The sequence below is a fragment of the Eptesicus fuscus genome, chromosome 11 (genome assembly GCF_027574615.1).
Source record: "Eptesicus fuscus isolate TK198812 chromosome 11, DD_ASM_mEF_20220401, whole genome shotgun sequence".
NCBI classification, from domain to species: Eukaryota; Metazoa; Chordata; class Mammalia; order Chiroptera; family Vespertilionidae; genus Eptesicus; species Eptesicus fuscus.
This window is the reverse complement of record NC_072483.1, coordinates 207,519-224,109: the sequence shown is the minus strand read 5'-3', so window position 1 is coordinate 224,109 and position 16,591 is coordinate 207,519. Positions and strand designations below refer to the sequence as shown.

Genomic DNA, 16,591 nt, shown 5'->3' with positions numbered 1-16,591 from the left:
GGGCCGCCTCCGCGGGCCCCGGCTGCCCCCGCGGGCGAAAGGGCCGGTTTGGGGACAGGCTTTCCCCTTGGAGCCGCAGCCCCACCGGGCGGCCCTGCGGGACCGGGGCGGGGCGGGGCGGGGGGCGGGCCACTCGGGTCCCACCTGGGGGCCCGCGCCCGGGGCCTCTGCGTCGCCCCCAGTTCTCCGGCCGGGGTCTTCACGGTCCGTCCGCGTTTCCAGCAGCGGCCCACCTCCTCCAGGGCGCCCGCCCCGCTCCCCCCGCCAGGTCCCCGGGGCTCGGGACGCACCGGCCTTCCCGCCGCACCCGCGCGGGGCCTGCGGTGTCGTCCGGGCGGCTGTCGGGGGTGTGGGTGTGTGTGAGGGGGGAGTGAGGGTGTGTGGGGGGGGTGTGAGGGGGGAATGGGGGTGTGTGTGGGGGGGTGTGGGTGTGTGTGAGGGGAGAGTGAGGGTGTGTGTGTGGGGGGTGGGGGGTGTGGGGGGGGAATGGGGGTGTGTGGGGGGGAGTGAGGGTGTGTGGGTGTGTGTGAGGGGGGAGTGAGGGTGTGTGGGTGTGTGTGGGGGGGGAGTGAGGGTGTGTGGGGGGGTGTGGGGGGTGTGAGGGGGGAATGGGGGTGTGTGGGGGTGTGAGGGAGGAGTGAGGGGGGGTGGGGGGTGTGAGGGAGGAGTGAGGGGGGGGGGTGGGGGGTGTGAGGGAGGAGTGGGGGTGTGAGGGGTGTGAGGGGGGAGTGGGGGGTGGGGGGGGTGTGAGGGAGGAGTGAGGGGGGGGGTGGAGGGTGTGAGGGAGGAGTGGGGGTGTGAGGGGGTGTGTGGGGGGTGTGGGGGGGTGTGGGGGGTGTGAGGGGGAGGAGGTGAGGGAGGAGTGAGGGGGGGTGGGGGGTGTGAGGGAGGAGTGAGGGAGGAGTGAGGGGGGGTGGGGGGTGTGAGGGAGGAGTGGGGGGTGTGAGGGGGGAATGGGGGGGTGTGGGGGGGTGTGAGGGGGGAGTGGGGGTGTGAGGGGTGTGAGGGGGGAGTGGGGGGGTGGGGGGGGTGTGAGGGAGGAGTGATGGGGTGTGGGGGGGTGTGAGGGAGGAGTGGGGGTGTGAGGGGTGTGAGGGGGGAGTGGGGGGGTGTGGGGGGTGTGAGGGAGGAGTGAGGGTGTGTGGGGGGTGTGAGGGAGGAGTGGGGGGGTGGGGGGTGTGAGGGGGGGGAATGGGTGTGTGTGTGGGGTGTGTGAGGGAGGAGTGGGGGGATGTGGGGGGTGTGAGGGGGGAGTGGGGTTGTGTGGGGGTGGGGGCCGGTCTCAGGCGCTAAGAGGCCACCAAGGCGCCTGCCGCCCGCCCGTCCCCGAACTTCGAGGGGTCCAGGCCTGGGAGCCGGGGGCTCAGCTCTCGCGTTCTCGGCTGGACCGGCCGCCGTGGGCAGAGGGCAGAGGGAGGTGGGCAGTGGGCAGAGGGAGGTGGGCAGAGGGAGGTGGGCAGAGGGAGGTGGGCAGAGGGAGGTGGGCAGTGGGCAGAGGGAGGTGGGCAGTGGGCAGAGGGAGGTGGGCAGAGGGAGGTGGGCAGAGGGCAGAGGGAGGTGGGCAGAGGGAGGTGGGCAGTGGGCAGAGGGAGGTGGGCAGTGGGCAGAGGGAGGTGGGCAGAGGGCAGAGGGAGGTGGGCAGTGGGCAGAGGGAGGTGGGCAGAGGGCAGAGGGAGGTGGGCAGTGGGCAGAGGGCAGAGGGAGGTGGGCAGAGGGCAGAGGGAGGTGGGCAGAGGGCAGAGGGAGGTGGGCAGTGGGCAGAGGGAGGTGGGCGGTGGGCAGAGGGAGGTGGGCAGAGGGCAGAGGGAGGTGGGCAGTGGGCTGTGGGCAGAGGGCAGTGGGCAGAGGGCAAAGGGAGGTGGGCAGAGGGCAGTGGGCAGAGGGCAGAGGGAGGTGGGCAGAGGGCAGAGGGAAGTGGGCAGAAGGAGGTGGGCAGAGGGCAGTGGGCAGTGGGCAGAGGCCAGTGGGCGGTGGGCAGAGGGCAGTGGGCAGAGGGCAAAGGGATGTGGGCAGAGGGAGGTGGGCAGTGGGCAGAGGGAGGTGGGCAGAGGGCAGAGGGAGGTGGGCAGAGGGAGGTGGGCAGTGGGGCACTCTGGGAAGATTCCCAGGGGCACAGTGGCCCTTTTAAGGGTTAAATGGAGTAGACTGAGCTGAGCCACCAGGACCGGGTGCTGCCACTGCCCCACCCAGCTCCATGAAACTGCTGGCCCCGGGGGATGGGGGATGAGGAGTGAAGAAGGGACGGCCCAGGGGCCCTGATGCCTTTGCAGAGATGTGGGGTGGGTTAACTGCCCTCCTGTTAGCTTCAACTCTTTTCTTATTGATGGAATTTGTAGAGATGACATTGGTTTGCAGTACATACAGGCTTCAGGTGTACAGTTCAATTAAACATCGTCTCCACAGTGCACCAGGTACAGGCCACCCTCAGGCAAAGTTTCTTTCCATCAGCATTTCCCCCTGGCCCACCTCCACCTATCCTCACCCCATTCCCTGCAGCTGTCACACACTGTGGTCGGTGTCTCCCTGTTATGTATATACTAGAGGCCCAGTGCATGAAATTTGTGCACGGGGGCGGGGGGGGGGGAGGGCTGTCCCTCAGCCCAGCCTGCACCCGCTCCAATCTGGGATCGGGCCTAAACGGGCAGTGGGACATCCCTCTCACAATCCAGGACTGCTGGCTCCCAACTGGTCACCTGCCTGCCTTCCTGATTGCCTCTAACCGCTTCTGCCTGCCAGCCTGATCACCCCCTAAGCACTCCCATGCCAGCCTGATTGATGTCTAACTACTCCCCTGTCAGCCTGTTTGCCCCCAATTTCCCTCCTCTGCCAGCCTGGTCTCCCCTGCAGGGTTGATTGCCTCCAACTGCCCTCCCTTGCAGGCCTGGTCCCTCTCAATTGCCCTCCCCTGCTGGCCATCTTGTGGTGGCCATCTTGTGTCCACATGGGGGCAGGATCTTTGACCACATGGGGGCAGCTATATTGTGTGTTGCAGTGATGATCAATCTGCATATTACTCTTTCATTAGATAGGATAGAGGCCTGGTACAGGGGTGGGGGCCAGCTGGTTTGCCCTGAAAGGTGTCCTGGATCAGGGTGGGGATTCCCTTGGTGCGTGGGGTGGCCTGAGTGAGGGGCCTGTGGTGGTTTGCAGGCCAGCCACGCCCCCTGGTGACCCAAGTGGAAGCCCTGGTATCTGGAATTTATTTACCTTCTACAATTGAAACTTTGTAGCCTTAAGTGGAGGCCTGGGCCACCCAGGGAGTGCGGAAAGCTTTGCTTCTTCCATTGCTGGGGGGAACCCTAGCCTCCCGCTCTTTCCAGCTCCATGGCTGCCGCCATTTCTGTTTGGATTTGTTTACCTTCTATAATTGAAACTTTGTAGCCTTGAGTGGAGGCCTAGGTCGGCAAGGGCAGGCGGAAAGCTTGGCTTCCTCCATTGCCTGGGAAACCCAAACCTACCTCCTGCTCTCTGTGGCTGTAGCCATCTTGGTTGGGTTTATTTGCATACTTGCTCTGATTGGCTGGTGGGTGTGGCTTGTGGGTGTAGCAGAGTGATGGTTAATTTGCATATTACGCTTTTATTAGGTAGGATTCTTATTTATGCCTGTGTTCTTCTCTTGATCTCTATTTCTCCTTCTTACAACAGCCCCTTTAGCCCTTCTTGCAGTGCTGGCTTAGTGGTAATAAACCCTTTTCGTTGTTTTTGTTTTTTTTTTTTTTGCCTGCAAAGCTCTTTACCTCACCTTCAATTTTGAAAGATAGCCTTGCTGCATAGAGTAGTCTTGGTTTCAGTCCCTTGTTTTTAATTATTTTGTATACTTGATGCCATTCTATTCTGGTCTGAAGTCAGCTGACAGCCCAATGGGAACTCCCTTGTAGGTGACTTTCTGTCTCTCTCTTGCAGTCTTTAAGATTCTTTTGTTGTCTTTAATGTTTGCCATTTTAATTATGATGTGTCTTGGTGTGGGTTTTTTTTGGGGGGGTGTTATTTATTTATTTATTGAAGTTCATTTCCCCCCGAAGGAATGCTTTATTGGTTATTTATGTGTTCTTTACTTTATGGAAAAGACACATCCGTTGTAGCCCTGCCTCCGGCCTCCTGCCAGGAGTCTGAGGTTCCGACTCTGAAGAAACAACACTGGGCGGACCACAGCCCCCAGGGTGTCTGAGGTGACCGCAGACACTCTGGTCCCAGAGCAGTCCCCCAAAGTGGTCACTGAGCTGCTGGCTTCTCCCCAGGGGGTGCGCCCATCACATGCAGGCAGGCCAGGCCTGGGCCCGCTAAGAACCAGGAAGGCACAAGCTGCCCCTCCAGACACACCCGACACCTGGGGCCCTGGGTGAGGCTGCTGGGGTGTGGCAGCTTCAAAATGGGGAAGAGATCTTTGTAGCTCCTGAGAAAAGGCAACAGCAGAGGTCCAGCTGATCCCACACCCCACCCTGCCCGGCCCTGCAGGGTCCATGCACTTCTCCAGTGTCCTGGGCATGTGAGCAGCAAACACAGCTGGAGCCACTGAGTGCCGTGCCAGCTGCGCCTGGTCAGGCCTGGCCCACGAGGGCAGCGCGGCAAGCACTGTAAGGTGCTGGCTTGTCTTTCTCCTATCGCCACTCCCCAAGGCCCAGGAGCCCTTTGGCCAGGGTTGTTGAGGAGAGAAGAGTGAGTTCCATACACTGGGAGTGTGTTAGTGAAACAAAAAACACCACTGGTGTAGGCATGCAGCCTTTCAGGGGCTTATTTTGATTGTGACTCTCTGTGTTTCCTGATCTTGAGTTACTCTTTTTTCACCAGGTTAGAGAAATTTTCTGCCATTTTTTCTTCAAACAGGTTCTTTGTTCCTTTCTCAGATTCTGCTCCTTCTGGTACCTTTATAATGTGAATGTTGTTACATTTCATGTTGTCCCAAAGCTCCCTTAGATTCTCCTCCTGCCTTTTTAAAAATTTGCTGATCTGAATGGGTGTTTTTTCTACCTTGTCTTCTAATTAATTGATTCAGTCCTCAGCTTCCTCTCGTCTACTGTTGAATCCTTCAGGGTATTCTTTTTTTTTTAAACATATTTTATTGATTTTTTATAGAGAGGAAGAGAGAGGGATAGAGAGTTAGAAACATCAATGAGAGAGAAACATTGATCAGCTGCCTCCTGCACACCCCCTACTGGGGATGTGCCCGCAACCAAGGTACATGCCCTTGACCAGAATCGAACCTGGGACCCTTCAGTCTGCAGGCTGACGCTCTATCCACTGAGCCAAACCAATCAGGGCCTTCAGGGTATTCTTTATTTCAACTCTATGTTTCTCATTTCCAATGGACTCTTATTTAATGTTTGAGCCTCTCTTTTCAAGTTGGTGTAGCTCTCATTAAGGAACTTAATTCTTATTAACTTGCTTGTAGTCTCACTGAATTGTTTGAGCACCCTTATTACCATTACTCCAAATTCTTTATCTGACAAATTGCTTGCCTCCATTTCATTTAGTTCCTTTCCTGGTAATTCCATCTTTTCTTGCATTTGGGGGTTATTTCTTTGTCTTCCCATTTTCTGTCCCTTTGTTTTTGCTTCTATGTATTAGATCTAACTTCTATGCCTCCCAGGCTTTGTGGGATGGTCTATGTATTAGGTGTTTTGTGACACCCAGTGGTGCAGTCTCTTAGATCTCCTGAACTGAGTGATCTAGGAAAGCCTCTTAATTGAGCTATTTGGGTGCTCCTGTAGTTGGGTCTTGAATGTTAATTTCCCATTTGTGGATGGAGTCTCCTCTCTGGCTGACTATGTGGCTCATCTCCAAGCACACCGTGAAAGCTGTTGTGGAGGTGCTGACTGAACAGAATAAAATATAACACAACAAAACATGAAACAAAAGAACAAAACAAAAATCTACAAAAGACCCCTATAGCAGCAACAAAAGCAACCACCAGAGAGAGAGCATTAGGAAAGAGAAGAGAGAGCAAGAATGATAGAAACACACACACACACACACACACACACACACAATAGGAGGAGAAAACAAAACAAAAAAACCCCCAAACATACAAAAAAGAAAAACAAAGAATAACAAAACGGGGGGCCGCGGGGGGGGGGGGATATGTAAATGCAGAGCTGAAATAAAGAAAATAAGAATAAAGAATTAGGACATTAGGGGAAGGAAAACAGTTTAAAATGGAGGATGAAAAGAAAAGAAAAGTAAGGAAGAAAAATATTGAAAAGAATAATAGAGGACAAAGCAGATAAACATAAAATAAGAAAAAGAAAAATGTTGGGAAAGCAGAAGAAAAAGAAAAGAGAAAGGAAGAAAAAAATTGAGTAGTGAAAAAAAGAAAAAAATTTGAGTAGGAAAGGGAAGAGGAAAATTAGATATATGAATGAAAACAGTGACTAGAACAATAACAAATTAATAAAGTAGATACATACAGGAGATAAATTTAAAACAAACAAACAAAGAGAAAAAAGGAAGAAGAAAAAAGGGAAGTGGCGTTTGTTTCAGCCGAGTCTAGTGCCCAGGGGAGCTGGCTTTGGAGCCCTCTCCTGAGCTTCCTGCGAGGCACGTAGGTGCTAACCACTGCCAGGCACTGTCCTTTGGCTTTGGGCACCCTGCTTGAAGCCTGAGAGATCCACTGACCTGCCGTGTGTGTCTGTCTTCACAGCCCTGGCTGCAGCAGGAGGGGCCAATCTGCCCTGGACTGTAGGCTTGTTAGCAGCCTGGGCCCAGGGCTGCTCAGCAGACTTCCCTGGTTCCCTGGGCTCTGCCTCTGCCCAGCTTTGCCTGGAAGCCAGCTGTCAATCTTCATCACCAAAGTCTGTTTCTGAAAGGGCCTTAGGCGGGGAGGTGCTGTTTAGCTTTCAGGGGATGTGGCGGGTGTGTTTCCCTGTCCCACAGCTACTCCTCCGCACGTGGGCAGAGGTCCTGTGTTAACGAAAAAACCCTATTGAAACCTGTAAAGAACTTTATGAGTTTATTTGAGCCAAACTGTCGACATATGCCGGGAAGCAGAACCTCAATGAATTGAGATAATGCTCCGAAGAATGGTGGGTTACATCTGTATTTATACATTGCCATCAAAGGCGGGACAGAGGTGGGCTACATGAAATTCATTGGTGACGGATTAAGGAGGTGGGATAAAGTCAAACGGTGGGAAACCCCTGGGATTGGATAAAAGTAAAATGATGGACACATACTTAGGTGGGTGCAGGAACAATTAACATGACAATGAAGGAATTTGAGGCATCTGTCCTGGCGCCCACCACATTTGGTTGTGCCCCAGGGGCTCCAGAAAAAGGGAAGTTACAAGTTACCCAGACATCTCACAGATATGTTATCATAGAGGCAAAAAGGCAAATGGGCTCAGGAAAGATCTAAGTTGATCGTTGTCAGGGAAAATATCGGCCTAGGACATGACTGCCCACTATAACCTGTTTGTAGTTAAATGTTTAATTTTCAGACCATCTTTTGTGGTTATTTTAGGTCTCTGAGTTTGCAAGACTGCCACACAGGCCTCCCCTGAGCTTGTCAGGTCATGTGGCTCCTTTTGCCCACACCTGTGTGGAGACCAGTGGGGCTGGCTGGAGACCTGGAGTTCCTATCAGCTCCCTGTGTGGGGAAGCCCCAGCCTGGTGCCCAGGACAGTGGGGCGGACAGCCCCTCCCCCGATCCAGGCACTGATGCTCCAGAGACCTTTCAACCCCTTAGGCCTGGCCTCTGTTTTTGTTTCCTCTGAGAAGCTCAAAGGCAGGGTGTGGCATGAGGCCTCCCGAGGGTGGGGCGGGCTGTGTCACCCAGGGCGGGTTTTCTCCTTTCCCTGCCCTGCGGCTATGGGAGGGCCAGCTCCTCTCAGGAAAATGGGTTCGGTTTGGGGTCTGTGACGTAATACTGTGGCTGCTGCTTTTCCAGGTCTCCCCTGATGCTTCATTTCAGCCTCTCCTTTGGCACCTCCCTCCTTGCAAATGTAGCTGCAAATGAAAACTCTTGTGCTCTGGGTTTTAAAAACACACACAAAACAAACCAAAACAAACAAAACAAAACAATGAAACTGGCTTTCTCTCTGACCAGCTTCGGTCTATCAGCTCTCGTCTCCGCCATGGCCAGCAGCTCTGCCGCCTTTGACGGCTGGATCTTACCTGGGCCGTGGGTCTCGGCTCTGGTGCTCCGGACTGTGCGGCCAGCCCCGATCTTCTCAGAGAACAGCCCCCGAAGCAGGAGCTCCCTCCCCTCGGCCTGCTGCCTGCTGGCTGCCTCCCTGGGAGCTGGGGCAGCACCTCTCCAGGCCTCCCTCTTCCCACTGGTCTCCAGGTAGCTTCTGTCCTTCCTTGGTATAAGTCTCCTCCTCAGCTGGACCTCAGTGGGTAATTCCAGGTGCATGTTCTCTGATTTAGTTGTATTTCCAGTCTGAACAAGGGATGAGGTGCACAGCAGGTCTGCCTACTCGGCTGCCATTTTCTCCTCTTTCACAACAGGCTCTAAGGCCTTTGTTCTTTTTTTTTTTTTTCTTTGCGCAGGGGCCATGCTAATCTTCTCTGTATTGTTCCAATTTTAGTATATGTGCTGCCGAAGCGAGCACAGGCCTTTGTTCTTGATAGATCCTCCCTTACCCCAACTGATGGATGGAGTATGACGTAAACTCCACCTGCAGCCCGAACATTCCTGAACACCTTATATGGACTGTACATTGAACCACCAATCAGCACCTGCCAAATACCCTCAGCCCACGATTCCTAAGTTCCTAGGTGCCTAATCATGTGCCTTACATGAAACCACCAATCAGCGTGTGCTGAGTGCCCTAAGCCCTGTCCCCTCCTTTCCTCCCCTCAAAAGGTGCTTACACCCCAGCATGCCCTCTCTTTTCCCTCTGGAAGGGAGCCGGCAGGGGTCTTCTCCTCCAATAAAGCCTGTGTCCTGGTCTCTGGCCCTCTGTCTCATCTTTCATCTTGGTGCCGAAGAACCTGGGTGAACGTGGACGATCCTCGGACCGGGCCCCGAGCTTCTGACTCCTGCTCTGGCTCTGCTTGGTGGCATGGTTCTGAGTTGATTGGCCTGTTCAGAATACTTCTCGAACCCTGCTGTGCCAGGACACGTGGGAATCTCATTGCTTTCTTACCAGTAGGCTTCAGGGACACCCCCCTCACCCCCCCCCACCCCCGTTCCCTTGACCTGGAAGGGCCTCGAAGTTATCCTGTCTCCTTGGCTTCACATCTTCTCGAAAGCCCAGGTGCCTGGCCAGGAAAACTCTGCTCATCTCTACAGGAAAGGTCTCGGGGTGATGACCTTGGAACCTTCTCTCGTCTCTCTCTCTTGGGTTGGTTGAGGGAGAAGAAGGATGCTTCTTCTTTCCTCCCCAACTTATCGTTGGCCCTTCCCTCCGGTCCTGGGAACCTCTCATTCCAAACCCCCTCACAAAACAGATAATTTTTGCCACCGGACAAGGAAGCCTCAGAGATTCCTACAAACAGGCTTCCCCTCCCCACCCACCCTCCCACTCTCACCCCTTGCTTTACTCATGTTCCACCCATCAGGTCCTCCTCGTGAAGTCCTCTTTGCCCTCTCAAACCCCTTTCTCTGTCTTCTGACTCTTTTGACCCAGCTCAGCGGATCATTCCTCTCCACGTGTCTCATCCCGCCATCTCCTTACAACCCTGAACCTGTCCCTCTCTGACTAAGCACTCTTTTTCCCAGGTCAGCACTGGAGCGCAGGAGTCCTTGGCAGACTCTGGGAGTACGGTTAACCATTTTTTCCCTTAACACACACTGGTCCCGCCCACTGACCAGCTGCTGCGGCGGCGGCTGTTGCTGCTGCTGTGGAGGCATTTGCACGCCCTTCCGCCCCTCAGGATGTTCGCTTCCTGAGTCCTCAGTCTTCCTGCAAAGCCCCTGCTGGCCCCGCCCTCATTAGGGGAGGCAGGGTGGGGCATTTCTACCTCTGTGCTCTCCGCCTAATCTCCGCCCTTGTGGCCTCCAGCAAACAAATTCACAGGTGGCTGGCCCTTTCCCTTCTCACTCTCTGATCTTTCTGAAATTGAAAAACGCCTAGGCCAGTGATGGGCAACCTTTTGAGCTTGGTGTCAAACTTCGCCAAAAAACTGAGCATAACTCGGGTAGTGTGTCACTTTGAGGAAAAAACATTATTTCGCGATATTTATAGTATAAATAACATAAATGTATAATTGTTATATGTAATTGTATTTAATAAACCAAAAACTAAATATTTAACTTACCTGCTTAGTGACTTCTTTGTTCATCCGTCAGTCGGTTTCTTTTGTTGGTCTTGATATTATTTAGCTTGTGTGGGGTGCTGTGAACTAAGATAAGTGACGGGGAGGGGAAATTCTTTAACTAACCTGCCTATTAATGACTTTTTTGTTGCTGAATTTCATTGGCTAAATCTTCAATTGAAGGTTGGTATTTTGTACACTTCAGGCCCAAGCAAGCGCTACTAACTTCATCTGTCAATTTGTTTCTTTTGTTGGTTTTGATATTATTTAACACTGAGAATAAGGCCTCACAAAAGTATGTAGAGGGAAAAATTGTGAGTAAAGCCATTGCTATATTTTTCAGGGTGCTAAAGGTGTCTGGTAGTCGGTTCCAGGCACTCCAAATTTCCTGTTCGTAGTGGCACTCCTCTTGATTCTCCAAGCGGCACCTTTCCAGATTCTCAAGCTTTGACCTCAAGTCGACAAACACCTGAGCCCAGACACTGTCTTGAAATTCTGCAAGTTGCATCTCCAAATCATCAATTTGCATCCATTGGAAACCATTTAATTCCAAACTACTGTAGACTACTACATCAGGATATTTAATTATTTTCATGGTCTGTTCTAGACTTCTAAATTGACTAAATCTATCACTAAACTGGTCAAGTAATGAGTCTAAAACATGCTGGTACTTCATATGCAAGAGTTCCATTTCATTTTGTACAGCTGCACTGGCCTTCTCAAAATACTTCGTTACTCGAGGAAAATACTTATAAGTTTTAGTTTCTACATCTCGCTTGAAAATTTTAACTTTACTTTCAAAAGCTTTTATGTATCCAAACATAACGTCAATACTTTTGCCAAAACCTTGTAACTTTAAGTTCAGTTCATTAATATGAACAGAGAGATCTTTAAAAAACCCACTTAATCATCATTAAGCTGAGGAAAGTTTCCCAGATCCTTAGCGTCAAGAAATACCTTAATTTCTTCAAAGCACCCCACAAAGCGCTCAAGAACTTTGCCTCGGCTCAGCCATCTTACATTATTGTACATCAGCAGTCCAACGTAGGTGGAATCAACCTCCAGTAAAAGTGCCGAAAATTCTCGCTTGTGAAGTGGGCGAGCAGCTATTAAATTAACTATTTTTGTAACAACTGACATTAAGTCGTTTAAGTCTGTGAATCCTTGGCACATAAAGCCTCCTGGTGGATAATACAATGAAAAGGCACAATTGGATGTCCAATAGCTTCTGTAAACAATTTGACAAATCCGACTTTTTCCCCCACCATATTTGGTGCCCCACCTGTCGTCACTGACACAACTTGAGAGATATCAATGCTTAGGTCACGAAATGTTTGTGTAACAACCTTACATATTTTGCTTCCTGATTTACTTGTTGACACTGATACTAACTTTATCAACTCTTTTCTCATTGTGAGACCATCAGAATATCGACCAATAATGGCCAACTGAGTATGTGATGTGACATCAGTAGTTTCATCAAGAGAGATTGGAAAATATTTACACTTCCTTATGTCTCTCTTTAATTGATGTTGCACGTTTGTGTTCAGTCTCATTATTCGGTCTTTTATGATATTTCTACTGAGTGGTAACTCAGATATTCTCTTAATAATTGCATCTTTATTTTGCATATCATGAAATAGAACTGGTGCACATCTTAGGAGAGTTTTTTTAATAAATTCTCCCTTACTGAGCGCTTTTCCATGCTGAGCTACAGAGTGAGCAATGCTCAAACTTGCAGATGTTAAATTTGTAGAGCCTTTCATAAATTTAAGGGTGGAATTAGATTGGCTCTTATAAAGGTGTAGCTGCCTGGAAATGTATTCCTTCCTTTCATCCTCACTTTTTTCCAAGAGCTGGGAATGATTAGTTTCAAAATGTCTATTTATATTCCACATTCTGCTTACTACCGTTTCAGTTCATAGAACACAAAATGATCTGCCATTTTTTTCTATAAAGCCATACATCTTGGTCCATGTCTCTTGAAAGGGTTGGCCACTGCTACTACCACTTCCTTTACTTAACCTTAGTTTTTTTTTTTTGGGTTCTCCATCAGGGGGGCAGTGACAGAAGATAGAATTATAGATAGCTTGTTAGGCCTGCAGGCAATTAGGGGTTAACTAGCCTAACTAACCACAAAATGGTGCATATAACTGTCTTTTAGGAAAGGTCAGGGTTAATAAGCAGAAATAGGGGTTAATAAGGATGCACAACAGTAATAGTGGTGAGATGGAGTCTGCACTATGGAGCAAGATGGTGTTCCTTATGTGAATTAAAATGGCTGCCACTATTTCTAATGGCAGGAAACGGCACCCATAGCGCACCACAAACCTTCGCCTCTCCCAGCCTCCCCCTCACTTATCTCAGTAATGATGGATTAGAAATCCATGACACCCCAGAACAGTAGATAATGGTTGCTGTGGTTAACTGTTATTTGGTTACTGGTAATGGCAGGGCCACCAGAGATGCGTCCCCGCTGCGTTCCGCTGCTCCCTGCTCTGCCGGCAGAAGGGAGGTCAAAGATCCCGGCTGAACCGGAAGTCCCAGAACTAGACGCTCTGTGCCGGACTTCTGTTGTTTTGGCCTACAGACCTCTGGCACAGAGTGTCTAATAGGGGAGGATGAAACATTTGCAACTAGAGTCTTGGAGTCCAAGACTCTAGTCACAAATGTTTCATCCTCAGGAGCAGCAAATGTTTCATCCTCGGCATGCGACTGCCTCAGCGGCCACGTGACATCAGAAATGGCTACGCGTTTTGATTTGCATCTCTCGGATAATTAGTGACGTTGAGCATGTTTTAATGTGTCTCTTGACCTTCCTTCTGTCTTCTTTTGAAAAGATTCTATTTAGGTCCGTTGCCCAATTTTTTATTGGATCATTTATCTTCCTTTTATTAAGTTGTATAAGCTGCCTGTAGATGTTGGAGATTAAACCTTTATCAGTGATGCCATTTGCAAATATGTTCTCCCATGCAGTGGGCTTTCTTGTTGTTTTGTTGATAGTTTCTTTTGCTGTAAAAAAGCTTTTTATTTTGATATAGTCCCATTTGTTTATTTTCTCTTTAGCTTCCATTGCCCTAGGGACAGTATCGGTGAAGAAGTTCTTTTGGCATATGTCTGAGATTTTGCTGCCTGTGGATTCCTTTAGTATTTTTATGGTTTCCCGTCTTATGTTTAAGTCCTGTATCCATTTTGAGTTTATTTTTGTGTGTGGCGTAAGTTGGTGATCTAGCTTCATTTTTTTGCATGTATCTGTCCAATTTTCCCAACACCATTTATTGAAGAGACTGTCGTTATTCCATTGTATGTTCATGCCTCCTTTGTCAAATATTAATTGAGCATAGTGGTTTGGGTCAATATCTGGATTCTCTATTCTGTTCCATTGATCTATGCCCCGGCCAGCGGGGTCTTCTAACGGGGGTACCGAGGCGGCGCACCTAAGAGAATGAGAGACAGACAAGGGACGCAAAGAATGGAGGCAAGACAAAAGGGATTCTGATCAAGCCTCAAAATTTTATTTTTTACAGCGTTCTTTATATGTGATTTCTAGAAGGGTGGATGCCTAGGAGGGGTGGGGGCTGACCTAGATAATCGGCTAAAGTCGTAACTATAGATAAAGGGTGTGGCAGTTGAAGGGCGGCTACAGAAGAAATGCTTTGTCCTCAGGCAAGAGGAAGTGGGCCTAGTTTCAGTAACTTACTGAAGGTCAGAGTTAATCCTTTGACCAACTCTTGGCTCCTGACAGATCTATATGTCTGTTCTTGTGCCAGTACCAGGCTGTTTTGAGAATAGTGGCTTTGTAATACAGCTTGAAATCTGGTATTGAGATCCCTCCTACTTTATTCTTCTTTCTCAGGATTGCTGTGGCTATTCAGGGTCTTTTTTTATTCCAGATGAATTTTTGGAGAGTTCTTTCAAGGTCTGTGAAATATGCCGTTGGTATTTTAATGGGGAGTGCATTGAATCTATAGATTGCTTTGGGTAGTATGGACATTTTAATGATGTTGATTCTACCAATCCATGAACATGGTATGTTCTTCCATCTGTTTACCATCTCACACCTGTCAGAATGGCTATCATCAACAAATCAACGAACGACAAGTGTTGGTGAGGATGAGGAGAAAAAGGAACCCTCGTGCACTGCTGGTGGGAATGCAGACTGGTGCAGCCACTGTGGAGAACAGTATGGAGTTTCCTCAAAAAACTGAAAATGGAACTCCCATTTGACCCAATAATCCCACTCCTAGGAATATATCCTAAGAAACTGGGAACACCAATAAGAAAGGATATATGCACCCCTATATTCATAGCAGCACAATTTACAATAGCTAAGATCTGGAAACAGCCTAGGTGCCCATCAGCAGATGACTGGATCAGAAAACTACGGTACATCTACACAATGGAATATTATGCTGCCATAAAAAAGAAGGAATTCTTACCATTTGCAGCAACCTGGATGGAATTGGAGAACATTATATTAAGTGAAATAAGCCAGTCAATGAAAGAAAAATACCACATGATCTCACTCATTTATGGATAATAAAGAACATTATAAACTTGAACAAAAAGATAGATACAGGGGCAGTAAAGCATCAAACAATCTGTCAAATTACAGCAGGAAGGTTAGGGAGAGGTGGGGAAGATAAGAGATCAATCAAAGGACTTGTATGCATGCATATAAGCATAACCAATGGACGCAAAACTCTGTGGGGTGAGGGCATATATGGGAGTGGGGTGGGGGGCAATGGTAAGATATATACACATATAATACCTTAATAAAAAAAATTGAAAAAAAAAGAAATGGCTACGCGTGTCAGTGCTGACACGTGTGTCATAGGTTCGCCATCACTGGCCTAGGCTCTTTCTCTTCAGACCCTCTTAACCAGCAGCTGCCTTCTCCCCAGTCCCTGAGCCCAAATCCTGAGAACGTGAGCTCCAGAACAGCCTTTCCCATCTAACACTCATTCTCAGGCCACCCAAAGACTGAGTTCCTCAACAGCTTCTCCTATTCCCACGTCCACCCTACCCCTGAGGGAGGCAGCAGGAGCTGAGGGCATAGTCTGAGTCCATGTCCCATTCTCTATGTCCAGCCTCACAGATTGAGAGGCATCTCAGGTTTCTTTTTCCACTGACCTGACCACCTTTACTCCCCGACATACGCCGCAACTTCAAAAATAGATACAGGTCCACAAACCCCTCAAAAGACCTCGTTAACCTGACCTTTAAGGTCTTTAATAATAGAGACAAGGAGACCCAAATCCAAAAATCAAAGGCGAGATCAGGCCAAGGCAGAGGCCTAGTAGGGGGCCTTCTAGCTCCTAGCCACCACTTTCAAACCCCAAACGGAGTGCCGGTCCTCCAACCACGGGTAAGACAGGGGCTAAGCCTCCTCCGGGCCCATGCTTCTAATGCAGCAAGGAAGGACACTGGGCCAAGTCCTGCACAAACCCGAGACCCCCGCCTGGGCCCTGCCCAAGGTGTGGAAGGGAGGCCACTGGAAATCAGACTGTAGTCTGGCCCCTCCAGGTCGTACCTCAGCCAGTCCAGCATGGCCGCCCTCTGGATCCGGTTTGGAGCTCCCAGACCTCCTGGGAATGGCCACTGAAGAAGCTGCCCAGGCCCTGACAGGGCCCCACAGACTTACATCACCAGGACAGAGCCTCGGGTAACCACTGTGGTGGCAGGTAAGCCGATCTCCTTTTTAATTGACACTAGGGCCACTTATTCTGCCCTCTCTGAATTCGCTGGGACCCTTGTCCCCTCCTCAGTCTCTATTATGGGGGTTGACACATTAGTCTCACAACCATTAGCCACCTCACGTCTACACAGCATCTTAATAAATTCCCCCATTCACTCTTTTCTCATTCTACCTTGGTGCCCGGCCAGGGCTACCATGCATCCCCTCATAAAGCCCAGTTGTCCCAAACCACAGTCACCTACCTCAGTTTCACTCTCTCACCCCACAAGGCCGAGCCATTCCTGGGACTGTAAACGCCTTATCTCCTTATCGCCTCTATGATCATTATCTGTAGGAAGAATGTGGCGGTTTGGGACTCAAGCGGCTAGAGGCCTGGCTAGCCTGGGAACGGGCTTCGGAGCCTGCTCCCTCCCCCGCTGTCTTTCTAGCATACAATACTGAAACATTGATTGCTAGACATGTTTAGAAATACTTAATAGAAGGTCTGAGGCATGGTTATGCATTTTTGAAGGGCATAGAAGGAAGGTTTGAAGGCTAACTTGAAATTGTGAAGGTTTTTGTGAAGGTTGTGCATGTGATGAGGTGGAACAGAGAAATGTGAAAGAAAGAGAGAAAGAAAGAAAAAAAGAAAGAAAGAAGTTACTCTCAGCAGGAAAGTGAGGCTTCAGTCTCCAAGCCTGGCAGAACAAGGTTGCTG

The 16,591-nt window shown here is 50.0% G+C and overlaps 1 non-coding gene across 1 annotated transcript; it reads right to left on the bottom strand.

Moving 5' to 3' along the window:
* Positions 1-8,439: 8,439 nt before the first annotated feature.
* On the bottom strand, positions 8,440-8,548 carry LOC114229951 (U6 spliceosomal RNA). Its single transcript, XR_003615815.2, has one exon. It is a non-coding gene; the product is annotated as a U6 spliceosomal RNA (small nuclear RNA).
* Positions 8,549-16,591: the final 8,043 nt, after the last annotated feature.